General features: G+C 46.9%; 1 protein-coding gene across 1 annotated transcript in view; it reads right to left on the reverse strand.

Annotated features, from left to right (window-relative positions):
- Positions 1–17943: 17943 nt before the first annotated feature.
- Positions 17944–25503, reverse strand: part of FOXO3 (forkhead box O3) — a 125417-nt gene continuing 117857 nt past the window's right edge. The window contains exon 3 of the mRNA XM_040238552.1: positions 17944–22782. The gene's annotated coding sequence lies outside the window, so the exon portion shown is untranslated. The remainder of the gene's footprint in view (positions 22783–25503) is intronic.

The following is a 25503-nucleotide window of genomic DNA, read 5'->3' on the forward strand; positions in this document are numbered from 1 at the left end:
TTATAGCGCTTTTAGAATCTATGACTTCATGCTTTTTTGGTCAGTTTTTAAATCCTCAGATTATGTTCTCTTCAAATCATTTATGCTACATTGTCTGTCTCCTTTCCTTCCAGGACTCAAATTACACAAAGTTTACACTGGCTTTCATATATATTGTACGCTCTTTTTATAAATGTTTTATCTTGTTATTATAGTGACATCTGCATATTTTCTTCTGGCTTATATTCAAATTTATGAATCATATTTGTATGTAGTCTGTTTTTAAATTCTTTCATTGAGTTTTTAATTTCAGTCCTAGAATTTTTATTTGATTATTTTTAAAAGAGATTCAACATATATGTTTGAATTATATCCTTTTTCTCTTAGTTTTCACTTATTTGGTTCTATCTTCTGGTATGCCTGTTTTTTTTAATGTATATACAGTGCATGAAAAATTGTAATGATACTTCAAGGCTCTGGATGGTATTAGCTTCTTCCAAAGAAGATCTACTTGTTTCTGGCAAGCAGATAGCTAGGAGAATACATCCTTAATTAAATCTGATTGAATTGATTCAGATCTGAATTTCAGTCTCTGTACTAGTCTGTTTTCAGGCTAGCTTTACTACCAGGAAGAGAAAGGGATGACAGAGGATGAGATGGCTGGATGGCATCACTGACTCGATGGACGCAAGTCTGAGTGAACTCCGGGAGTTGGTGATCGACAGGGAGGCCTGGCATGCTGCGATTCATGGGGTCGCAAAGAGTTGGACACGACTGAGTGACTGGACTGGACTGAACTGATAGACCTTCAAGGTTTCCAGCTGAAAGAGTGGGGCATTTACTAGAACACCTCCTTTTAGAAAGACTGAAATCCCAATTTTTGTTTCCTTAGGCCTGTGAAATTGCCAACAACCCTGCTCAGCTGCTCAGCATCTCTGTACTTATTCAAAATTGCAAATACTTTATGGAGAAGTCAGCTGTATATTAAGCTACTCACTGCTTTGAGTTTCATTTTCCTCTACCACCTTTGACCTTGTCTTAGTTGCTCTCCAGTGCTTCCAAACAGATAATTCTGAGTTTAAAAAAAAAATCTAGGTTTTTGTTGTTCTCACATGGAGGACTGGTCTGCTATTGGGTTGGCCAAACAAGCTGTTCAGGTTTTTCTATAAGATGTTATGGAAAAACATGAATGAACCTTTTGGCCAACCCAATATGTCTCTAATGTCTGGAAGCAGAAGTCTCCCTCTAAGGAATCTGTAAGTAGTACTGCTCTATTTTATCAACCTTGGTTCCTGCCCTTAAGGAATCTTTGCTTTAAAACTCAATCTCAGTTGCTATATATATTAAAAAAAAAAAAACCTCAGGATAACAAAAATAATTGACACCTTGGATATTGAGTATTATTTTTCAAACAATATGTTATAATGTCAACAACAATAATAATCAACAATTACTGAATGTTTACTCTGGGTTAGGAAATGTCCTAGGACCTTACATGCAGTAATTTATTAAATGAGAGACAGTGAAATTCTAGTGCTGTCCATATTCCTCAATTACAGAATTTGATCAAGGGTGAGTCTTGGGTGAAAGATGACAGATAATTCCACAAACACAGCCAAGGCCCAACTAAGAAAAAAGTTTAGACAGTACCTAGGCTATTGAATTGGAGAAGGCAATGGCACCCCACTCCAGCACTCTCGCCTGGAAAATCCCATGGATAGAGGAGCCTGGTGGGCTGCAGTCCATGGGGTTGCTAAGAGTCGGACACGACTGAGCGACTTCACTTTCACTTTTCACTTTCATGCATTGGAGAAGGAAATGGCAACCCATTCCAGTGTTCTTGCCTGGAGAATCCCAGGGGTGGGGGAGCCTGGTGGGCTGCCGTCTATGGGGTCACACAGAGTCAGACACAACTGAAGCAACTTAGCAGCAGTAGCAGGCTATCGAATTACAGGGAATGCACAGGCAAAAGGGTGACTGACATGCCTAACTACTTCCCCACTAGTCTTTTCTAGTGGGAACCTCTAACAAAGTTAGTTGGCAACAAAAGACTAACAATGAGTGTGCTTTCCTTCCACCCGTGTGCTTCCTGGTGGAGGTGGCAAAATGTAAGTAGCAGAGAAGCAAGTAACAGGAGGTGAAGAGGAAACAACTAAGAGCCTAAATCGACTGTCACTGGGTATTGAGAACCAGCTTCCTTTGCATTCAGCAGACACCAAATAACTGCAGGTCTAGGTCATGGAAATGAGTTGTGTGACAGATATAAGGATGAAACAAAAGTGATATGGTATTGATGGCTCAAGGTACCAAAGAGAAGTGAAGAAAATCTTTAGGCTATCTGCCCAGAAGAGCAGAAATGTACACCAAACACCAGGCATAGAACACAGAACACGCTCATTGCAGTCCAGCTTCCACTCTCAGCCAGACCCTCTCCAGGGCCAATACTCCTCACCCTTCAGTATCCTCTAGCCAAAGTAATAAACTGTGTGTGTGTCTTATTCTTGCTCTTGGGTGAAACTCTATTTAGCCCCATCCATACTCCAGGAAATTTTGTTTCCACCAGCAGAAGCAGTCTGGAGTAGTTGAAACATAGGCAGTAGAATAAGTTTCCCCTGGGTCACGTCTTGGCCCTACCTGAACTGCTTTGGACAAACTGTTTAACCTCGCTGAGCTTCAATATCCTGCCTGTGAAATGGGGGATGATGATAATAGTTATCAAGATGACATTATTTAACTTAATTTAGGGTCCTGTAGTGTGTAGGGAGGGCTTGTACTATTCTCATCTACTGGATTCCTCATTTAAGAGGCAGCCTCAGGGGACTTCCCTGGTGGTCCACTGGCATTCCCAACACAGGGGACCCGGATTGATCCCTGATCAGGGAACTAGATCCCACATACTGCCAGGAAGAGTTCACATCCACAACTAAACGAATCCTACGTGCCAGCCGCAACAAAGATTGAAGATCCCGCATGCCACAGCTAAGACTCAGTGCAGCCAAATAAATAATTAAAAAAAAAAAAAAAAGAAGTAGCCTCAGGAGTTCTGTGGGAGGGGAAGGAAGAGTTAGAAAACATAGGAGTTTCTGTGACTTCATGGGTGAGCATAAGTTTAATCCAACAGCAATGGTGCTTCCAAGGCTGGTATCTAGATCTTTTTAGAGACATCACAGATCTCAGCTTCCTCTCACCTATGCCTTCTAGAAACACCAAGGCTGAGATGGCCTTAGATTGATCACAGATTGAGACAGGCTGGGACCCGGGGCCCTTTGACCTAGTACGTGTACCTGGACAAACATTTCCTCAAGCAACAAACTATATGGGACTAAAAAGAGCTGTGTGCATGTGCATTTGGGGCAAATTATGGCCACAAGACACACAAAGACCAAGAACCCAACCGCCACTTTGCAAAGCTGGGAGCAAAAGCAGAGTACTGAGCATACCCCATGCACACACCACCACCAAATGGGTAGGCAAACCACCTAAGTTATACCCCTGGCCTGATCCCTGGACACAGCCCTACCCTCACCCCATAAGGTACCAGCGCATCCGCTCCCCTGCCCTGTCAGGAAGCAAGGAAGGTAATGTGTTACTTGACTTCACTCCCCCCCACCGCAGCAGCAGCCCCAGTAAAGCCTTGCCTGAATTTCCTGTCTGGCCTCTTATCAACGTCTATTCTCTAGGGAAGGCCAAGAACCCTGTCAGTAACAAGACGATGCCTCCCCATCCTGGTGGTCAGAAGTGCTCCACCATGGAGCTCAGGGACCTCCCATCAAACTCTCTCCCCAGTAAAGTATTAAACGTCAGTTATTTAGCTCTTATTGTGAATTAATATGTCATTTCACCCAAACGCATTTGCGAGTCGTTTGAGCCGTACCTTTACCCGACTGTGTCCCCAGGTAAGCAAGGAACAGCACTGTGAAGGGGGCCTAGTGGATAGCCATCTTAGGAGTCAGAAGACCCCTGTCCTCACTTCCAGTCTCATTAACTGTGTAGTTTTAGGTAATTTATTTTTCCTTTGTTGCCCTCAAATCCTCATTAAAGAGGTCTCTAAAATCCCTTCCAGCTCTAAAATCTCTTATCTACAAAGAGTAGATCCCAGAAATCACCCTCAGGCACCTACACTCATCCCAATCCCACCCTGACCCAGGAAGCTTTCAACGTGACCCATGCGCCCTCTCGCCCCCCCTCCCCCCCCCGCCCCACCCCACCCCACCCCACCCCACCCCACCCCACCCATCCCCTCCCCCTCCGGCAGGGCCCCCCACCCCCACCCCGAGCCAAGCTCCCAGGGTGCTGGTAACCTGGGCCCAGCCTCACTGGTTGCCCCCCTTCTCCCCTCCTCTCCAGATCCCTGTTTCCTGTCTGGCAGATTTACGATGCAGTTCAAAGAAGGAAGGATGATATAACGCTTTCCTGCTCCCTCCCTCTCCCAACCGACAGGCTAACTGGCTGGGGGCCAAGTGGTTTGTTTTCCGAAGCCTTGAGTTTGTGAAAATACTCCAGGCCCCAACCTCCTGCCTGTGACATGGCGTCAGCTCCCAAACCCACTGGTCAGGCCTTTGCTTGTGGGCGGGAAAGAGGCAGCCTTGCGCTGGGCTGGAGTCTAATTAGTGCTGAGCAAATAAACCATGGGCTTCAATTTTAGCTCTGAAAATAGCTAGGGCCCAGGATTCCTCTCTCTGGCCTGAGCTGTGAGGCTGGTCCCACCACAGAGACCTCCACGGCCAGGGCCGTGGGGTCTGAGAGGAGAGGGGTCTGAGGAGCCCATGGAGGCCCGTGGGCACAAAGCCAGTGGGGGAAGCCGACTTCAGGGAGAGGGAGACTCCAGCCTGGGGGTGGGCTGCCCTGGCCCTGCCTTAGCACTGTGCTGACCGCTTGCCTGCAGGACGCCCAGGAATTCTGGGTCCCACTGCCTGCCTCTCCGAGCCCCATGTGTCTAAGAATGCTAAGCTCTGGCCAACACTGAGGTAATTCTCTAGGCAGATCATAGAATACACATCACAGTTTCATGCATAATCAATCCTCCTGGGCAATGAGGATGAGGAAAAACATCAACAAATGAATGCGTGAAAATAAAAGCGCGAGTCAACTGAATGTGTTACTGGCTCAGTTAGACTGGCTCCTGAGCATCTTCCTGTCCACCCCTGCCTGGAGGGAAAGAGGGTGGCCTGCTGAGGGGGCGGGCGGGGACAACTAACCACCCCATTCCAGGTGAACAAGAGGGGTGGGCCGTGAGAACCAGGGCATGTCCAGAGGGTCACTGGCTTTGCCTTTCTGGGCACCTCCTCTGTCCTTCATCCCATCCCAGCTCTTCTAACGCCATGCCCTCGTCGGCTGTCCATCTGCTGATTAGACCCTGGATGGAAGCTCTGTTGTGTCTCCTCCCCTCCCCCACTATGGAGGCACCTGGCTTGACAGCTTTTGTTCCTTTACAGCCTCCCTTCTGCAACACCTGCGACTGAATTTGCTGTGTACTGGCATGGAGCCCGCGGACCTCAGCATCAAAGAGGCAGGGTGTGAAGCTACAATCAAGAACAAGTGAAGTGAGTGCAGGGAATTTGCTTATTTGGATGGTGTCTGCATGTCTGGATGACCCACAGGGAAGCAGACCTCCAGTGCCAACAGCGGCTGTGAAGACAAAAGTCACAAGTGCCTCACACGAAGCCAGTACTCTCTGCTTCTGTGGAATGGTTGGAAGAAAAAGGAACGAGAAACTCAAAGGAAATCCAACAGCAAGGGCAGGAGTGCAGGCTCTTACCTGGCACTCCTCGGTGAGGGCTTTCCCAGCAGGACAAAATGCCGAGCAGGTGTTTGGGGGACACAGACCCCTTCTGCTCACTCCTGCGGTTGCCTTCAGAGGTCCTGCTTCTCTTCAGCACCTTCACTCACTCCATGAGCAGGTTTGAAGCGGCAGGAGCATGTGGTCGTGCAGCAGGGGCACAGCCAGCCACACGAGTGATGGCAAGACGGGGGGGAAGGTTACAGTCGTGTGACCAGTGCTGCACGGAGGACGGGACCGGGGGGCCGAGGGAAGACGGGGCACAGGCGCGCACGGCCGCCTGGCAGCCAAGGAAGGCTGCCCCGAGAGGGTGAGGGTGCCCAGGCCTTCTCCAGGCCTATCCGCTGCTTTCCCCCACTTCTCCACTAAGGGGCTGGTCAGGGGGCCCCGGGCCGTGGGAGACAGACCGGCAGTCAGAGGACACTCTTCGTTCAACAGGGACCTGTCGGCACCCTGGTCTCCCCTTTCCTGCTCCGAGGAGCCTCCTCCGGCCTAGTTGGTCCTAACTCACCCCCTCTCCTGGTGGAGCCTGAGGCCAGAAAGCAGGCAACGCTGGGGCAATAATAATAATAGTAATAATAACGGCAATGCGGAGAAAGGGGGCAGGGAGGGGAGTGGAGGAGGAGAAAGGCCGCTTTACCTCAAACCCCACCCTGTGGGTTAAGTGTCTCCACCCCCAGCCATGCTTGTGGAGAAGGCAGCTCCTTGTGGCCAGACCACTGAGTCCTCATTTGGAAGATCCCCTTTCCTAACCACCCTGGCCCAACATCAGTAGCATATTGCCCCACAAGGAGCAACGAGCCATTTACTGCAAAAATCACCAGCGTCAGGGCTCAAACACCAAGTTCAGACACGAAGAACTTCCCCCTCTGGAGCGTAAAACCAAGTTCAGAATGAAGAAAAACAAAATTTCCAGCCTGAGCTTCCTCTGAGGAGACACCCTGGGTGCCCCTCCTCACAGCTGCAAGGCCTCTTTCCCAGGCTGGGCCCTCATTAGGAGCTAATGGGCCCCAGCTGTGCCAGCTTCCAGACTCCTCCTTAACCCCTTGGTTTCCTCCGTCACTGCCAGAGGAAAATGAGGCCTCGGGATTTCCGTGCAGGATTGAGAGCAGAGGGCACCCAGTGCACAGAGTTAGTGGTGTGCACCTTTTATGGTTCCTCCTAAGAAACCAAATAATTAACAAGTACTACTATTTGGGGGGTGCCTCGTGTGCCTTTGTGCTGTGCTCAGTCACTTCAGTCACGTACGACTCTTTGTGACCCTATGGATTAGACGGTAGCCCACCAGGCTCCTCTGTCCATGGGATTCACAGGCAAGGACACTGGAGTGGGTTGCCATGCCCTCCTCCAGGGGATCTTTCTGACCCAGGGATCAAACCTGGGTCTCTTGCATTGCAGGCGGATTCTTTTCCATTGAGCCACCAGGAAAGCTCTCGTATGCCTTACCCACTAGGATTATTAGCTCCTCCGGGCTTTCTCATCTCTGCAGACACAGTGAGGGGGGTGGGGGTAGGAATTATTGCACCCATCTTATGAATGAGAACATTGAGGCCAGCAAAGAGACATGATTCAAACCTGTTCTGTTGTCTTTCTGCCCACCCTATCACTTGCTCTGAGCAAGAGTTGATTCTCCAACGCGCAGATGAAAGAGATAAAGGCCACTTTCACGTTGTCCATCTGTAGAGGTGGTAAAACTCTAAAGCCAGGGAACACTGAGTCGAGAATCTGAAGAACCAGGTTTTCTCCCCAACCGAGGGCCTTTGTTGACTCTGGACAAATACCAGCTTCCTTGAGCTCCCACAATCTTATCTTCAAAATAATGCAAGTGAAAATACCTGCCTTTCTTCCTCATGGGCCTGTTGGAAGATCAAATAGATCCAGCTGGGCAAAAGCACTGTAAACTGTAGGGAAGAAGGAAGATGACCTTGGAGGACCTCCCCCCAACCCCCAACATTTATGAGACATAGACTCTGAGGCATTCCGTCAGAAGCTGTTATTTCTATGATTTTGGAGGACCAGAGGTTTATTATAATGACAAACTTTAAGTCCTCCCTGGCTGACCTTAGTCTCTTAAAAAGGTGAACCCTGTTTGAGCCAGTCTTTAACTTACCACCTATCCCCTCTTACCACATGGCCACTATATCAGATTTTTCCTCTCCCATGGAAAACAATCAATTAATTAAGATAATTGGGTTTATCACCAAAACCCAGAAATGACCCAAATGTCTTTCAGTTGGGGAAATGATAAATGACTCTGGTACATTCATATAAGCAACCAAAGGTGTGAAATACTGTTACCTATCATAAATACTTTATGCCAAGTGAAAGAGGCCAGACTCCAAAGGCTGTGTATCATATGATTCCATGCAAGTGACATTCTGGGGGAGGCGGAACTACAGAGAGGGGACCAGACCAGTGGTCACCAGGGGTAAATGCTCAGGAAGGGTTTGACTAGAAGGGTGCAGGGAGCACAGAGGGCTTCCTGCTGGGGCAATGGAACTATTCTGTATCTTGATTATGATGGTGGCTACAGGACTCAAAGCACTTGTTAAAGCCCACAGAACTGTGTACACAAAAGTGGATTTTACTGTAGATAAGACAGATTATTAAAAATTAAAAATTAAACCACTGAGATTGTTTACAAAAGGATCATTGAGAAAGTAGAGCAGTTTAGCAGGGAGTCCAGTGGCAGAGTGCACTGTAGTACCAGGCTGTTTAGTACAGAGCAAGGGCTCAGGCCATGGGTTCTCTTCCTCAAATTGGTAGCAGTGGCCTGGAGAAGGTATTAAGAATCCAGGATCCCGCCCCCAGCTGATACGATTCCCTGGAGCTAGGGTAAACCTGGGGGTCTCATTCTGAACAAGTTTTCCAGGTTATTTTGGTTCAGGTAGTTAACAGCCCAGACTTGGAGGCCCACTATTAGGCCTTTCTTCATTATTTGAGAACTAAATTCTTGTGTGAGCAGGTCCCCTTTATGCTTTTGTATTTCCACCATAAAATCAGGACGGTTCACCAGCCTCCTACTCTAAGGGATCTGACATGGGAGGTCACTCAGGACGCCATGGGGTGGCCCCATGCTGGAACCTGCATTCAGTGGCAGGAGGCTCGGCCTCTGGGGCCTGCACCCTGAACCTCTTTTCCCGCAATCTGCCATCTTAGAATTTACCTCACCTCTTGGCAAGTGGTGGCTTTCACCTTAAGAGGATATTGTTAACATGAAAATTTGTTACTCTGAAATGCTTTGAGTTTTCTCACGGAAAGAAATCCCAAGTCAGAGGCATGCTTTTCTGGGATGACGACCAGAGTTCTGAGCTCTAGAACCATTCACACAGAAGACAGGAGGTGAACCTGGATCAAGTCCCCATTCCATCACTGACCATTCTGGATAAGTCATTTCATTTCTCTGAATCTTAAATACTTACATTCGAATTCCTCAGGGGTAAAGCAGAGCTGATAATTGCACTTTGCTGAGAAACGATGAGTTGAAAGATGCATGCTGAGGCATTTAGAGGAGAAGAGTTGTGATGGCTGAATATTCAGAAGATTTGGTGAAAAGAAACACACGTGTGCGCACACATGCATACACCTGATGGATAAGGATATAAAGCAAATGTGGCATAGGTTAGGCACTGCTGAATCTAAGTGACAGGCATGCGGGTAACCACTTTTTCAAGCTTTCTGTATGGTTTTATGTTTTTATAATGAAATCAGGAAGAAGAGCTGGCATGTGTCAGGCAGTCAGCACAGGGCCTGTCACTCAGTAGGTCCCAGCAGCTTGGAGAGCAGGGCGCTGAGGACGGCACGGTGGAGGGTAGGAGGGCAAGAGAAGGAGGAAGGCCTAGCGAAGGCTTGCCCACTGCAGGAAGAACCTGGGGAGGGAAGGAAGCCAGGCAGTGCCCCATCTCAGTCAGGGTGTGGGTGTGAGAGCCTCCCTTTGTCCCGCTCCAGAGAATCAGGGGAGGCTCCACCATGCTCCTTTTCATCTCCTCAGGATCTGAGAACCAACAGTGCACGCTCATGTGCTTCAGGCCCTCTTGGCTGAGGTCCTTTGGGTCTCTGGAGATATATATATATTTTTTCCAATTTACAGGCACTCTGAGCCCCCATCCTGTATAAACGTCCCCCTCAACGGCTGTCCTGAGCACCAGAGTGGAAATGAACAAGGTACAAATAACAGAGCGGGTCAGCCAAGCCACGAAGACAGCCTGTGAACCAGACAGCCTATCCCCGTCCCCTGCCGTTCCCCTCAGCCACGGGTGCCCGCCCTAGACCACGGCTGGACCTCGTGGGTCTTCCAGATCCAGTGATGTGAGTCCTGGTCGAAGAGGACACATTTGCTTCCTGTTGCTGCTGTGACAAGTCACCACAAGCTTAGTGGCTTAAAACAACATCATTTTATTATCTTGATAATTCTGGAGGTTAGAAGCCCAGGTTGGGTCTCATGGGCTGAAGTCAAGCAGGGCTGCATTCCTTCTGGAGGTGCTAGATGAGAATCTGTTTTCTTGCCTTTTTCAGCTTCTGGAGGCTGCCCTCATTCCATGACTGGTGGCCCTTCCTGTATCTTCAAAGCCAGAGGAGTCTTCCTCAGAACACTGTCTCTCTGGTTCCAACTCTACTATCTCCGTCTACTCCATGTAAGAACACTTGTGATTACACTGGGCAGATAATCTTCTCATTCTGAAATTTGTTCATTAGCAACCTAAATTCCCCCTTGCCATATAATCTACGACAGTCACAGTTTCCAGGCACCAGGACACAGACATCGTTCATCGTCGCTGTTCAGTCACTCAGCCATATCCGACTCTTTGCAACCCCACGGACTGCAGCACACCAGGCTTCCCTGTCCTTCAGTGTCTCCCAGAATTTGCTTAAACTCATGTCCATTGGGCTGGTGATGCCATCCAACTATCTCATCCTCTTCCGCCCTCTTCTCCTCCTGCCCTCAATCTTTCCTAGCATCCAAATCTTTTCCAATGAGTTGGCTCTTCAAACCAGGTGACCAAGTATTGGAGCTTCAGCTTCAACATCAGTCCTTCCAATGGATATTCAGGCTTGATTTCCTTTAGGATTGACTGGTTTGATCTCTCTGCAGTCCAAGGGACTCTCAAGAGTCTTCTCCAACACCACAGTTCAAAGGCCTCAATTCTTTGGCTCTCAGGCTTCTTTATGGTCCAACTCTCACATCCATACATGACTACTGGAAAAACCATAGTTTTGACTAGATGAACCTTTGTTGGCAAAATGATGTCTCTGCTTTTCAATATGCTATCCAGATTTGTCATAGCTTTCCTTCCAAGGAGCAAGCATCTTTTAATTTCATGGCTTCAGTCATCATCTGCAGTGATTTTGGAGCCCAAGAAAATAAAGTCTCACACTGTTTCCATTTTTTTCCTCATCTATTTTCCATATAGTGATGGGACCAGATGCCATGATCTTAGCTTTCTGAATGTTGAGTTTTAAGCCAGCTTCTTCACTCTCCTCTTTCACCTTCATCAGGAGGCTCTTTAGTTCCTCTTCATTTTCTGCCATTAGGGTGGTATTATCTGCATATCTGAGGTTATTGATATTTCTCCCAGCAATCTTGATTCCAGCTTGTGCTTCATCCAGCCTGGCATTTCACATGATGTACTCTGTGTATAAGTTAAATAAGCAGGGTGACAATATACAGCCTCAATGTACTCCATTCCTAATTTTGAACCAGTCCATTGTTCCATGTCCAGTTCTAACTTTGCTTCTTGACCTGAATACGGGTTTCTCAGGAGGCAGGTATGGTGGTCAGTATTCCCATCTCTTTAAGACATTTATTTACAACATCTTTGGGAGCCATTATTCTGCCGACTACAGAGGATGCCCCAAGTGGATGAGCATTCTCACCTTTTACACCTGGGAATTTTCAAACTTTAGTATACTTCAAAATAATGGAATGTTTGAAAATGCTTGGAAATGTTTGGAAATGGAAAAATGCTTGAAAAGCCAGATTTTTAGCCTCTTTGGATTTTGATCCAGCACTTCTGGAATGGATCCAAGGACTCTGAATTTTTAGTAAGCTCCCTCTGCCTTCTGATACACTTGATACAAGGAGCACATTTCTTTTGTCTTTGGACATGGTATAGTGGCTACATTTTAGCAACCTAATTACAGAATTTATGATCTATGATTTACTGAGCAATTCCAGTGTACTAATAGACATAACTAAGTGTAGCAGGGACTTACCATGTGCCCTATCTATTCTAAGTGGTCTCCATGCCTGTTCTCCTTTAATCCTCATGATAATAAGCTGAGGTATGGTTATCATTATCATCTCTATTTTGCAAACGAGAAGATGAAGGTACTGGAGTTTAAGTACCTTGTCTAAGGCAAAGCACTTACACAGGCAAATCCAGGTGCCTATCCATGCCACCCTCCCCCCTCTGCCCCAGCCCTTTCTTTTCGAAAGCCCGAGTGGCAGCTCTGCTCCAAGGCTGGAGCTAGCCAGGGGTATAGCCAAGGGGTGGGGGTGGGGAGGCCTGAAACTTTCCACTCACTGAGACACAAACACAGCAATTAAAAGCCTCAAACTATCCGGTTAGATACTCTTTAATTCTCCAAACACCCACCAGAGCCACAACAAGGCCAGCTGACAGGAAGTGGTCTGTTGAGGAAATTCCATATTGGCCTATCCTGGAGACAGCTATATCAGAGGGTCTCCTCTCTCTCTCTCATACACATACACGCACACACACATACACACACACACACATACACACACACAAACACCCCAGGGGACAGTTTCCCTTTATTCCAGGGCCATGTTCCAGCCTGCTGCCATTTCCTGTACCCTTCAAAGTAGCAGCAATGACTCTGGCCTCCTGTCTGTGTCTGAGAGACCTTCCAGCTGGGCCCCTGTGGGCCCTTGTATCATTTCACTTCTTTAGAACAGAAACTGGAGAGACTCACATAACACCAGACAGGTTATGGGGCTGACCTCTGTGTAGGGCACACCAACCCCTCTGAGGTGGACACCACAGAACAAGACACTCTCTCCCCTTCCACCTCCTTCAACTCCAGTCCCATTTCCTCATCCATCCTGTTCGCTTTCTCCATCTTTTCCTGCATCTTCTTAGGATGCACTCTGTACTCTTATCTCCCCAGGGTCTTACTGCCTTAAATGTGTGGCATTGGAGACAGACTAAGGGATGGTTGCAACCAGAAACCATGAACCTTTAGGCTGCTTTGGACTTTGCCTCAGTTTCCCTTCTGGAAAATGAACGTATGAACATTTGCCAGTTTCCTGACTCAAAACAGTGTCTGTACTTCTGATCCCTGCTTTGTGGTTTGTAAAGCATGTGCTCAATTTCCAGGTTGGTCGTGATGACTTTAAAGTCTGAAGGGTTCATGAAGTGGATGGCGCAAATGGGGAAACTGGTGCCCAGAGGGAGGGAAATGACTCACTCAACATTCAGGGGCTGATCCTGGGCTAGAAACAAGTCTTCTCAGCCAGTCTTGCCATGACATTTGCATTCTCTGTGACGATGGTGACAATTCTATGGTACACGGCACGGAGGACGTGGACCACAAGCATGGCTGCTTGCCAACAGATCCTGAAGAACATCAAAGATGAGAGCAGAAAATTCTTACAAGTCGGTTACCTTTTATGTTTAATTACTATGCAGTCTAATTATACCAATGGGGTTCGTTAATATGTCAGATTGTGTTTTATGTTTTTATATCATAAGAAGCCATCACCCCACGGGGTGTGGGCCAATGGCGTGTGTATAAGGAGAGAGGACTTCTGAGGCAGGGCTTGCTGGTGACTCGCTGGAGGCACATTTCAGTACTTCCCGGGTGCCCTCTCAGGTCATCCACCTGACCCCAGACACAGGCAGACTTGTTTCCATTTCACAGATGAGAAAACAGAGGCCCAAAGACGTTAAGGGACTCACCTATCATCATGGAGCTAGTGAATAGCAGATTGGCTCTGATCAACGTCTGCCCCATTCCAAAGTTGTGCTCCTCCCCGACTCCCTGATGCCAGGTCCCTGCAGAGACAACAAAGGCTCTGTGGTAAAGTGACTGTTTCCTCTTCTGTAAAATCCTGCCTCCTGGTTTCTGCGTTCACTAAGCAGGGCTACCCCTCCCCACCCCAGGTGCCACATGCAGTACCTGCCCACAGGAGAGTATCAGAGCTTTTCCTTTGGAGGAACAAGTTCCCCCCAGCACGAGAGGAGGTCAGATCTTTGAGGCACCCCTCCAGCCCCACCCATCCCTTCTGGGGACAGCCCTGCCCTGAGAGCTGGAAGCCTTGCCCAGGGGCACTGGTGGGTCAGGACCCCACTGAGGAGCAGCCCTGCTCACCCCACGCCCGGCTGGGCTTTTCTCCAGCCGGTTGTGCAATCTTGCTATGAATAGGTCTAGGTGTGTGTTTTGGTGCCAAAGAGACCAGACTTGATTCCTTCGGGTGACAGCTCCCCTCTGGAATCCTGGGAGGTTAGGGAGCACAGCTGTGAAGTCAGGCCGCTGGCCTGAGTGGGGCGGTGCGAACTGGTGGCGTGAGGGGCGGGGCCTGCGGTCAGACTGGCCAGGCAGGCTGGCACCGGGACCGAGCTCTTCTCCCTCCTTGGCCATCGCCAGGCCACCCATAGTCTGCCTCCTGAGCCTCTCCCATCTTCCACTCCTCACTCTTGCCAGGCCCTCTTTGCCTTGGTACAGACTTAAAGAAGTTTAGAGGGAAAGGGAAAAACAGACTTGCAAGTTTATTTTTTAAACTTGAAAATTACAAGGCTGTGGGGAACCAGGGATTTCTCATATACTGTTGGTACATCGAATTGGTACATTGCAGGGCAATTTGATCCATTTATGAAAATTGCAAATGTATGTGTATCATTTGCCCCAGAATTGTTTCCACTTTGGGCATTAATTCTACAAAGATTCTTACATGTGTATGTAATATATGTATAAGTTTGTAACTGCAGTGTTGCTGATAATAAAAAATGTTTGGAAACAAAGTCCAGTGTCTATCAATAGGGGAATACAGGTTAAATGAATTGGGATATAATGATGCAGAAGACCATGCAGCTCTAAAACTGAGGAGGCTTTCTGTGACTGATGTTTCCTCCATGTGTGAGAAAATCATTAACAAAGCAAGATACTGGTCAGTGGCTATAATGTACTTTTAGGGTAATAAAAAAGGTAGATATATAAGAAATTCTGGAAGGATATGCAAGAAACTTTGGGTGGGAGGAACTAGGCTGAGAACTAGACAGGGATGGGAAAACGTTCCCTGTGTGTGCATCTATATGCTTCCTAGATATCAATCGTGCCAACACATTACCTTCCAAAAATACAGTGCAACAAGTGCATATAACAACAACTTGCAAAATACAGTGGGCAGTTGTCTTTTGGGGCCAAGTCTTGGCATGAGAACACCCTCCTACTTGGGGAATTTCCCAGTGGACACATCGTGGTGACAGGAAGAGCCCCTTTTCCCCCATAGAAGTGCAAAGTGGCCAAGAACCAGTATCAGCTTATTCATAGTGCCAACAGTTGAGGTTGTGAGTCTAGTGTCAAGGCCAAAGTGTCCACAACATAGGAATTCTCTCAATTTGGGGCTTTTACCTTTTAGTATTTCTCCTCAGCCACAGTTTACACTGGCATATAGTAGTTCTGCTTTTTTTCTTATATCAGTATAAAAGTTACAACAGCAATAGATAATTACATTTCTAAGAGTGCATCCTGCATAAGCATATAGTTTTTATAATTATTAACAGGTGCATAAAATTCCTTTGTTCTGATTAGGTAATTCCTATAATGATATTCAAGGTGTTAATAGGAGGAAATTATGGAAATCCAAAATTATGAAGACACAACTTTGCAACGATATTATTCATTTATCAATCAGATTCCTTTTAGACAGTATCATCTCCTTATCTCTACTTTTATTCCCTAACCCTTTCTTCCACTTTATTCGTTATTCCCTCCAGTCTCAGAAATGGCAACCCACTCCAGTATTCTTTCCTGGAGAATTCCATAGACAGAGGAGCCCGGCAGCCTACAGTCCATGGAGTTGCAAGAGTCGGACACGACTTAGCAACCAAACCACTCAGAGAAGAAGTCAAAGACAGCCTCTCCACCTTGGCTCTTTAGAAACCATATTTATCTTCATAAAAGTAACACACTCCCACTTTGACAAATTATGAGTATACAAGGACAGAGCTGAAAGTCAAAACCCTTGCATCCACCCCTGGACTGAACCATTATGGAGTTTTCTATGGTTTCTTCCAGATCAGGGCTCTTAGTTTGGCTGGGAAGTTACAGGGGTGCCAAGCCATCGACCCCGCAGCCTTTGGGGCAGCCTGTTTGGCCAGGGACTGTGAGACATCTGAGACAGAAGCAGCTTTCTCTGTCATCCCGCTCTCTGGTGCGTCCTGGTGCTGGTGGGTGGATGAACGTAGGGCTCATGGAGGCGGGCCTGTGCCCATCCAAGAAGAGCACTGCAAGTTTTCTTCCCTGAGTGGGAGTGGGCAGGTCTGTAGTGTGTCCAGTAAGTCCTCTGAGAAAGGTAGCAAAAATGACATTTTGGGTCATTATTATGTGATGGACAGTAGGCAGAACTACAGACACACACAGACACAATCGAACTTTCTTCAGGTCTTATATATTGCTGAGAGTCTTCCTCTTTTAACGTTTGAATGAAGAAAATTCAAGCAGAAGGATCCCTCTTCTTCCAGCTCCAAAGGTGTCTACTCCTTGGGGCCCAGCACCCAGCCGTCTCCTTGCTGGCAATGGAAGCAGAGGGAGGAGGGGTCCCCTTCCGGATGACCTTCTCTCCACCTCTGTTCTTCAAGCACACTCCCCTGAGCATGCTCACCACGAGCTGAGCTGAGAGGCGCCCAGGGCACCACAGCCATCTCCTTTTTTCCCAAGTTCCAGGGGAGTGGCCAAGGGCCAAGGTCAGGGAACGTCTGGCAGGTAAGTCCTGGCTATGAACTCTACCTTCCTCCACCTCTGACCTGTGTTCCAGCTGTGACGTGAGTGGCTTGGCTGATACATGTCACATGCGTGGGATTAGAAGTTTGCCCTTACTACTCAAACATTTTGAGATCAAATCTGTAAATCGTTAGTGAGATTAACCATTACAAATTCTTCCTTTTCTAAACAAGAAGATGAAAGCAAGGAGAGCTGGCGACAGTTAGCTCTTTATTCCTCACGGGAACAGACAGATGACACCTTGAAAATAAACTCACAGAAGCCAAGGCCCCGGTCCCCGTTGTCTTGATGTCCATCACGGTCTGGCCCCCTGGCACACTTGACGTTGACCTCGTGTTGTTCATTTAACTTCAATTAATTTGAGTTTTTACTTGGCTTGGGGGAACTCTCAGAATCTTGTGATGGCTGGGTTTGGATTTCCATCTTTAATCTTTTGACAGGCAGGATCAAAACTGGAAAGCGATCTCAAATGAAATATCTTTTAGTTGGCTTTGGTCTTAGAAGATGGTGAGGTTTTTACCTTTACAGGAAATTAAAACAATGGTAAGGACAGACTTACGGAAGCATGACTCTCCACCAACACAGACCTTATCCCAAAGGCAAACTTTAAAATCTTTCTTACTTACTTGACCTGAATGGAGTCCATCAAGTTGCTTAAGACTTTGAACCCAAAAGCTGAATTTTTATGATGTTTATTAATAGGAAAAACCACAACATGTGCTACTAAGAATAGTTTTACAGTAGGGTGGAGTTCCCCTGAACTTAGCCGTGAGGAAATATTTATGCTATTGCCACCAGCAGCCTTAAATGCTGTTTGCTATGTAGGAGGGTACAGTGATGACCGACGACTGGTGTTCATCTGCTGGACTCCTGAGAGCAGGACCCTCGTAGGGTCAAAACCTCTGACACCCATGTGGGGCGCGGAGTCCAAATCCCACCACCTGCACAGAAGCTCCCCCAGGGTGACCTGACTCAGGGCAGGCTAAAAGTGGCTCTCCACCACCGTGCACAACGCCATAAATCTGCTTTATCAAAGTGTCTGGTTGCCTATGGAGGTCAAAGTGGGTCACAGAAAAAGTCCACAGGATTCATTAGTTTAGAGATCTCAGGACAGTCTCTGGTCTGTGCCTCTCCCACAGGGAGACCTTGAGATAAACCCAGCTATTTCACTTCTCAGGTTAGAGACAGAGAGCGAGAACAAACAATCTCTTGGAGTAAGGTAGGGTGTCACTGATGCTTTATTTACATGCGTCACCATCGCTTTTACAAACTAGATTACGGTTTTAAATGGAATACACAAGGCAGTATCTACAAACACCAAGGAAAGTTAAGTACTGCATCTCTATTTCACTTGGAAAGGAGATTCCCAAATCAAACTGGTTTTGATTCTTGAGACAAAATGTGGTAGAGATATTTCATGGTAACATATGGACAGACAAAATCCTCAGTAAGAATGCAATATGATAGTGTTCGCTTTGACAGGAAGGATGAGGTGCTTCAAACCAAAGGATCAGCTGCATGACTCTTGGGTGTTTGAATATGGCCATGCACCACACTGAGTTCTAGTCTGCAGGGGGTATGAGCAAGAAATTGAAACAGATAAGACAGTTTTACAGATACTGTATACAGATTTTTTTCCCATTCATGCAACTTTTTTTCTTAAAAAAAAAAAAAATTAAACATGTGAAGCCAAAACATACATTTTTATTATTAATTTTTTTTTCTGGTCCTCCTTCACATCTGTTTACATTTCCTGTGTACATAATGTGCTAGGACAAGTATATTGAGAGAAGACTGATTGCCAGGCAATGAGATAATTTTAGAGAAATAAGTGACCAGACACACAGCCTTTTTTTTTTTTAAAGCAGCCACACAAATTATTTCTGGAGTGTGGCAGAAGCCTTGGAACCAATCATTCATCAAAGTAAAATACATACAAATAAAACTAAACAAGAGGAAAATATTTTTATTCATTCAAACTGCATAAAATGTTACCCACTAAAGATCTAGATCAAATATAATACACAGTCACCCCCGGTATCCATAGGGGATTGGTTGCAGGACTCCATCCCCCCGCCTATATCCGGGAAAGCCCAAGTCCCTTATATAAAAAGGCGTAGTACAATTGGCCATCTGGATCCGCAGTTGGCTGACTCAGGATGTGGAGCCCGTGTGTACTCGGGGCCAACTGTACTCTTCTCAGTACCTGGGCACCTGCGTTACGATCTGGTCTGACAAACGGGATTTCACAAGGACTGCTCTCTCCCCTGCTGCACCCTGCCACCCCTGGTCTCCAGGAGAGGCTGGCTGTACCTCTTTGCCAGCGATTGAATTTCTACAAAAAATTTTTGCTTTTCTTAATTAAAAAAAATGTTATACATAATCAACGTTTCCCAAATACACCAAGAAAGAAGAAATCACAGTTCGGACCTGTCAGGATTTTGTTTCTGCTTTTAGAGAGAAAAGGTAACTTATTTTCCTTCACCAGCCCTTGGCATCAGTGTACAAAAACATGGGTGTAGCTGTTTGCTTTCCTCTTGATGGGCTTTCCAAGAGATTCTAATATTCCTTATTCTTTAAGTTGGGGGTTCACGAGATAGACTCCCTTCCAACTTTAACAGGTTCAGAAGCTGCCTGAAATGACCCCCTGAGACTGGGCATACCTGTCCTGAGTAGTGAGCCATGAGGTCTTCTCAGAGTCAGGAAGCGACACACACAAGGCTGAAACCCAACACCAAACCCTGACCCCAACTCCCCCCAGTCCACCAGTACATGTGTGTGCACGTTCCACCTGTTAACAGCAAAGACGAACTTCTGAAATCTTAAAAGAATGTGTTTCAGCAATAAAGGGAACTGACCTCAGATTCATTCACAGTTAATAGGATACTCTTGATTCTGGCAGTCAGGTCTCATGCCAGGACAGGGAAGGCTTGTGATAAAGCTCTTTTCTAACTTTGGTAAAAGGTTTCTGGTTCTGGAACCCTGAAGGTAACAACAGAACCCCAGAGTTCAGGTCATGTTTTCAACACTGTTACTCTTCTTTATAAATTTCCCATCAAAAAGTAGGCGGCTCCCTAGAGCAGCTTAATGAGAGACTGAGGGTAGACTCTGAGAGTTGATGGAAGCAAATATGACTGCCAGACCCCCGAAGGCTACTGAGTATTCCACTGAGATGCACCAGGTCAGAAAACTTCCTGTGGGAGACCTGTGAGACTCAGAACTTCACATGGTGGCCACTGGTAGGCCCTTCCTGAAAGCAGGGTCTTAACAGAAGGTGGCTTCTCTGCTCTGCGTCTGACTGCGGCAGGACCTGGTTAGTCTAAGGGATCCTGGCCTCCAGGTGAGTGGCCAAGGGTGAGAGTGAGGCTGTGTGATCCTGGACAGGCCTAACTATTCCATTCTTGCCTGGCCCTTTCTAGCACTGATGCTGGCACCTGACTTTGCCCTGATCTCCGCTGTCCATGATACTCTACATGTAGATGCTGAGTTACTTTTTAAAAAAGAAAAAGTAAAGAAAAGATTCAAAGGCCCCCTCCCTCTCCACTTTCCTGATCTGTTCTATGGCTGTCTTGCTCTCACACACCCCCCCCCGTTTGTCCCTCAGCTGTTTTCAATTAAATTATAATCTGGTTCTAGGACATTTTGTAAGACATTCTGCCTGAAATCTAACAAACATTGGGGCGGGGGTGGGGGGGAGAATAAATAAGATGCCACAGGTCTGAAAGGAGTTCAACATTTTAAGGTTGAAACACATCTGAGGGTTGCCTTTCTTACTCCCAAAGTAGTTTCCACAGTCTAGAAAACTGCAAAGGCAAATAGCTATTTTGTTAGTTTTCTTGTTTCTCTGAGCTCAGGAGAGAAAGTCTCAGGGCCCTTGTGTTGGAAGCACTTCGGATTCGCTCCTGAATCCGATACCCCCTGGTCCTCCCCTGTCCCTGACCAAACTGTGTCTCCACCGAGGGCAGCATCACTTGGGGACCCAGAGAGCAGCCCCCTCTCACTGACAATGGACAGTCCTCATGGACAGCAGACTACCAAAGACTCGAGAAGGGGCTAGCCTTACTACAGAGGAATATGGTAAGCAAAAGTCTGTCTCACTGAGAAGCAGATTGTGTGAATAGAATACATAGTTTCAAAAATTATACGTACTTTCAAAATGAAGATTATAAACTTGGAGCAGTTTAGAAAAGGCAATAGGCTACAGGTCTACTATAACCACAAACTGCACAACAATTTACCGATTCCGTAAAAGGCAGGGTGAAATCAATGGGGCCATCACTCACACATGACAACCTAAGCGAGGCGGGAGAGACAAGTGACAACACCAAATGGAACTTTCATTATGCTAGGAGCTGTTATCACCACCGTCACCCCCAGAAGAATCAGGAAGCCGAGATGCACAAGGGGGCCCCTGGCGGCTGGCGACGGGTGCAGGTGGTCGGGTGGCATGTCTGTGTTGGTGGGGGAGTCAGCGCCCACTGCATGGTGCAAGCGTCTGCAAGAACTCACGCAGGGAGGTCTGTGCTGAACTACGAGCCTGGATTCCTAACATCCGTGCAGAATGTTCCGTTTTTGTAACTGTACGTGATAAAATATATTTATACATTTATATGCCTAATGCTTTGTATGCAAAGAAAAGAGTCTTCATACACCTTTTTGGAGAAGTATGCATATGCTGTGCCAATCAGAGTGTCACTGTCCCAGTTTCATATGTACCAAAGGTGTTCCCAACTATTCTGTCTACCAAAGAGGGCAACTAATATAACCACACTTTCTGGGTTAAACAGAAAGCACCTATACAGCACCATAACTTTTTGAAAAGAAAATAAAATGAAATCCATACAAGCAGGAAAAGTGGAAGGAGGGAGGTCAAAACGGCCCTACCTTGTACTTCCATTGAGTCACTTGTATAATTACAACCTAAGCTTATTTATATTAAAAAAAGAATCAGTTTGTATGCTATTGCCTCTCATTCATACACGTCTACTAGATGAGATTATACAGAGCAAGGCTAAAAGTAATCAAGGGTGTGCATTTAGAAAAAAAGAGTGACTCGGGTTTGTACTTTCCACACACTTCTCACAGCAGGCCTAACGTTTACCTGTAAGTTCACTTCTGCAAAGCAAAACAAGACTACTTTTTTTTTTTCCTTTTCTTTTCTTCTTAAAACTAAATCCATTAATGGCCTTTGGCAATGAGTGAAGAGCTGAGCAGATTTCTTCCTTGAAGAGATCCTAATTTCTAACCAGCATATGATCACTGTGACTGTGTGAGCTGAGGACACTGACAGACCACAGGCCAGACCCATCCAGCAACTGCAGACCAGGGCCAGGGTGCTGTCCCCCGACCGCCCTGCCTCGGGCCGAGCACTTGGGCTCAGATGCCCGGCGCCTTCAGCCTGCAGATGCAGGCCTCTGTCCCTGGGCCGGTGCGCACAGCAAGCACTTGTACCACTGTTGCTGTTGTTGTTTTTAAAGAAAAGAATAGCTTTCTACCAAAGTAAAGAAGACAGAAAAACCTCCTCTAGTTTACGTAATGTGTTAGTCTGGGGAGTTCTATAGGCTTGGACGTTTGTGACACCCAAAGCCAGCGCAGTAGCTGGTACACTTTCTGTTTGTAAATGTGCCAAGGGAAGGATGGTTAACACTTTAACATAAAAAGACTCTAAGTCAATGCATGTGAGAAACTGAAAGTCAGAGGAAAACGGACACAAAAACAACACTTCACACATCCCATAAACCATCGCGATATTAAAACACCACAGGACGGCCCGTGGGCTGACGGTGTGCTCTGAACGGGGTGGCGGTGCTGGCAGGGTGCTGTCCTTCGCTGGCAGGTGGCTGTCACCCCGTACAAGGAAGGTTTTGCATACTTTATAGAGAGAGTTCTGTGCGAGGATAAGTGCTTCACCCGGGGGAAGGGGCCGATAACAGTCTCTGCTGGGGTAGGAAAGGCGCGGGCTCACAAAGGTGTTAAGCTGTAAACGGTATCACTGTCCACTTGCTGAGAGCAGATTTGGCAAAGGGTTTTCTCGGTAGGTCTTGCGTCAGTTTGAGGGTCTATAGGAGGAGAGAAGAAAATCAGAGACGGTTAAGGACATTCAACAGCAGCAGCGGGCCCTCTGGGTCACACCTCCTGCGCCTCCCCGTTCTCCTCACCCACCGCTGGGCTGGGGTGCTCCAAGTCAGGCTGTTTTGCGGCACTAGATTCAAAGGTCTGAAAACCTAAGGACAAAGCCTGAAGATTACTTACCTTACTCCTGTGCTTGATAACAAAATGCTCTCAAGTTCAAATGCCTAGAGGAAATGGGGCCATTCACCCGGGGAGGTTAACGAAGCCACGTAAACCGGGGGTGTCTCAGCAAGCCCTTCCAAGATAGGGAGGGCTAGCTGCAGATGGGGTTTTACTTCAGATTTTTGGATTGAAGGGCTTCCTAGGACATAGGACTTTCATGCTATAAACCAGAGAAGCTGGTCACCCCAAACAGACCAGCTATGCTTCTCTAGTTCTCCCCTGCTGGCTCTGTGGACTAAATAACCTTGCTTACCACCCTTTCCATTGATAGCTCAACACCAGAGGAGGAAATGGCCACTTTCCATAAATGCTTCATCAGTCTGCACAGATGGCCAGGGCTAATCTTGACTTCCCTCACCAAAAACCAAGTAATCTCTAAGTAGACTGTCTTGGGAAGTAGACTTTGTCTTGTCTAAGTAGACTTTGCTTTATATAGTAAAAATCTACAGAGGAAATAAAATTATATCACGCACAAATGGCTCAGAAAACCTCCCATAGAATACCCTTTTCATAACAAATAACATTACTGTTGGCATTATTATTATGCCTCCAAGAAATCTTCAAATCGTAAGTCCTCTCAAAGCATCTGAATTTACACAACTCTTATCAGATATCATATGACCACCAAGCCAGGAAAAGTTGGAGAATTAAAAAATAAACTTATTATATAGACACACACATATATTTATCCACACACTCAGGAGATGTAGCTAAATGAACTGATGTGACAGGCCTCAAGACCACTTGTTTACGGAGACAGTGTCAGCAGTCATGGTTTAAAAAAAAAAGGCTCTAGGCCAAGAAATGGATAGAAAGGTGAGAGGGAAGTAACATGAACTCTGGATCATCTCATCAGATAAGGTGAACAAGTAATGAAAAATGCATCAATATGCTCCCGCCTCTCACGCACTCACACACACACGTTATTTACAGCTGCTTCTCTCTCTTGACTGGACTGCTTGGCAATCTTCCTTTTCACTACCCCTCAGAAAGACAGCAGGGCTTAGTATTTGTGATATTACACACCCACGGTCACAGCTACTCTTGCTGCAGCTCCAAAAAGAAGAGCTTGGGTTGTTTATGAGAGGCAGAGATGATAAAGCAGGAAAAGACCCCTTCTTTCCATCCCTTCCCCAAGTATTGTTTCCCTGGCTGATGGCTTTTTTGGAGGTATTCTCTGCTCTGTAAGGATACTAGATAATATTATCCTGGACTATAAAATAACAGCTTGCTGATTTCAAAGGGAGGAAAGGTCTGACGGGTATCTGCACCTGTGAGGCATTTAGCCTGCTGGAACTGGTGCTGCTCTAGCGGCTCCGCCTGGGAACCCTGAGGCCCGAGCAGACAGGGTACGGATATGGTTCTTTGGAAGGGGATTTGGTTCTTTCCTTCACAGTAACACTTAACAACCACCATCTATGCAGTCATTCATCAGGGGACTCTGGTCCCCAAGTCCAGGCCCTGGCTTACTCCAAGTGCCAAGAGAGGAGCTGTGAAGTATTACCTAGCCCAAACCCCATCCCCCAGTTCCCTCTGGTGTTAATTACTCAGCCACAGACACTAGTGCATGCTGGGGAGTTGACGCACTTCATTCCCCAAGCACAGCGGCAGAGCACACAACTTGCTCCGATGCTGGCGCCGGGTCAGCACAGGAGGGAAGAAGGCAGGAGGCACCTAAGCCCGTAACGTGGCATCGTTCTAAGCAAAAGAGGGCATCAGCCATCACAATCTCATCCAAGGGTCCACACTAGCAGGGAACTTCATCATAAAGCAAGGGATGTGCTGACCTGCCCGCTTTCCTTCTTTGCAGAATGGGCTTGGGGCCCCTCGTGGCACTAAGTCCTGGCACGCCCCTGAGGTCGCAGAGGAAACAGCCTGCGCCTGTAAGTTCAACTGGCAGAGGCCAGGCCCAGGCTGAGAGGCAGCCCTCACGGAGGACAAACTGAACAGAGAAACCCCCACTCCACAGGATGGAATGGCAACTTGTTCCTCTGTGGTAGAAGGCAAGCAGTTTGTAAAATACTGTGAACACAGAAAGGAAACGCAATCACCCTTCTAAGAGGAGCAGCAGAACCAGTCTTCACGAGGAAGACCTTACAATTCCAGTTCATTACAATTCCAGTTCAGCAGCCCCTCTGAGGCCCCTGCCCTAAGACTTTTTAACCTCTCTCTGGTGGCTCGATGTTTACACGTTTATCTGACACCATCTGGAAAACTGACTGACTGGGAAAATGAAAGGAGCACAGTAAATAACCAGATTTAATGAGACCTGGTTTGGACACAAACTCCCTGCGTTTGAATGGTGCTCTCACTAGCCTTACATTCTTTAAAGTGAGATGCTTTAGTTAACTATGAGGTTTACGTGTGTATGTTGATGGCCTTATGAGTCTAAAACCACATCAGATTAAGCAAAACTTCAGGAAGGAAAAGGAAGCCTACAGCTGAAGGGGATTACAGCCATCACTTTGCAGTTACTAGGCAGTGGG

The sequence above is a fragment of the Oryx dammah genome, unplaced genomic scaffold (assembly GCF_014754425.2).
Source record: "Oryx dammah isolate SB20612 unplaced genomic scaffold, SCBI_Odam_1.1 HiC_scaffold_4, whole genome shotgun sequence".
NCBI lineage: Eukaryota > Metazoa > Chordata > Mammalia > Artiodactyla > Bovidae > Oryx > Oryx dammah.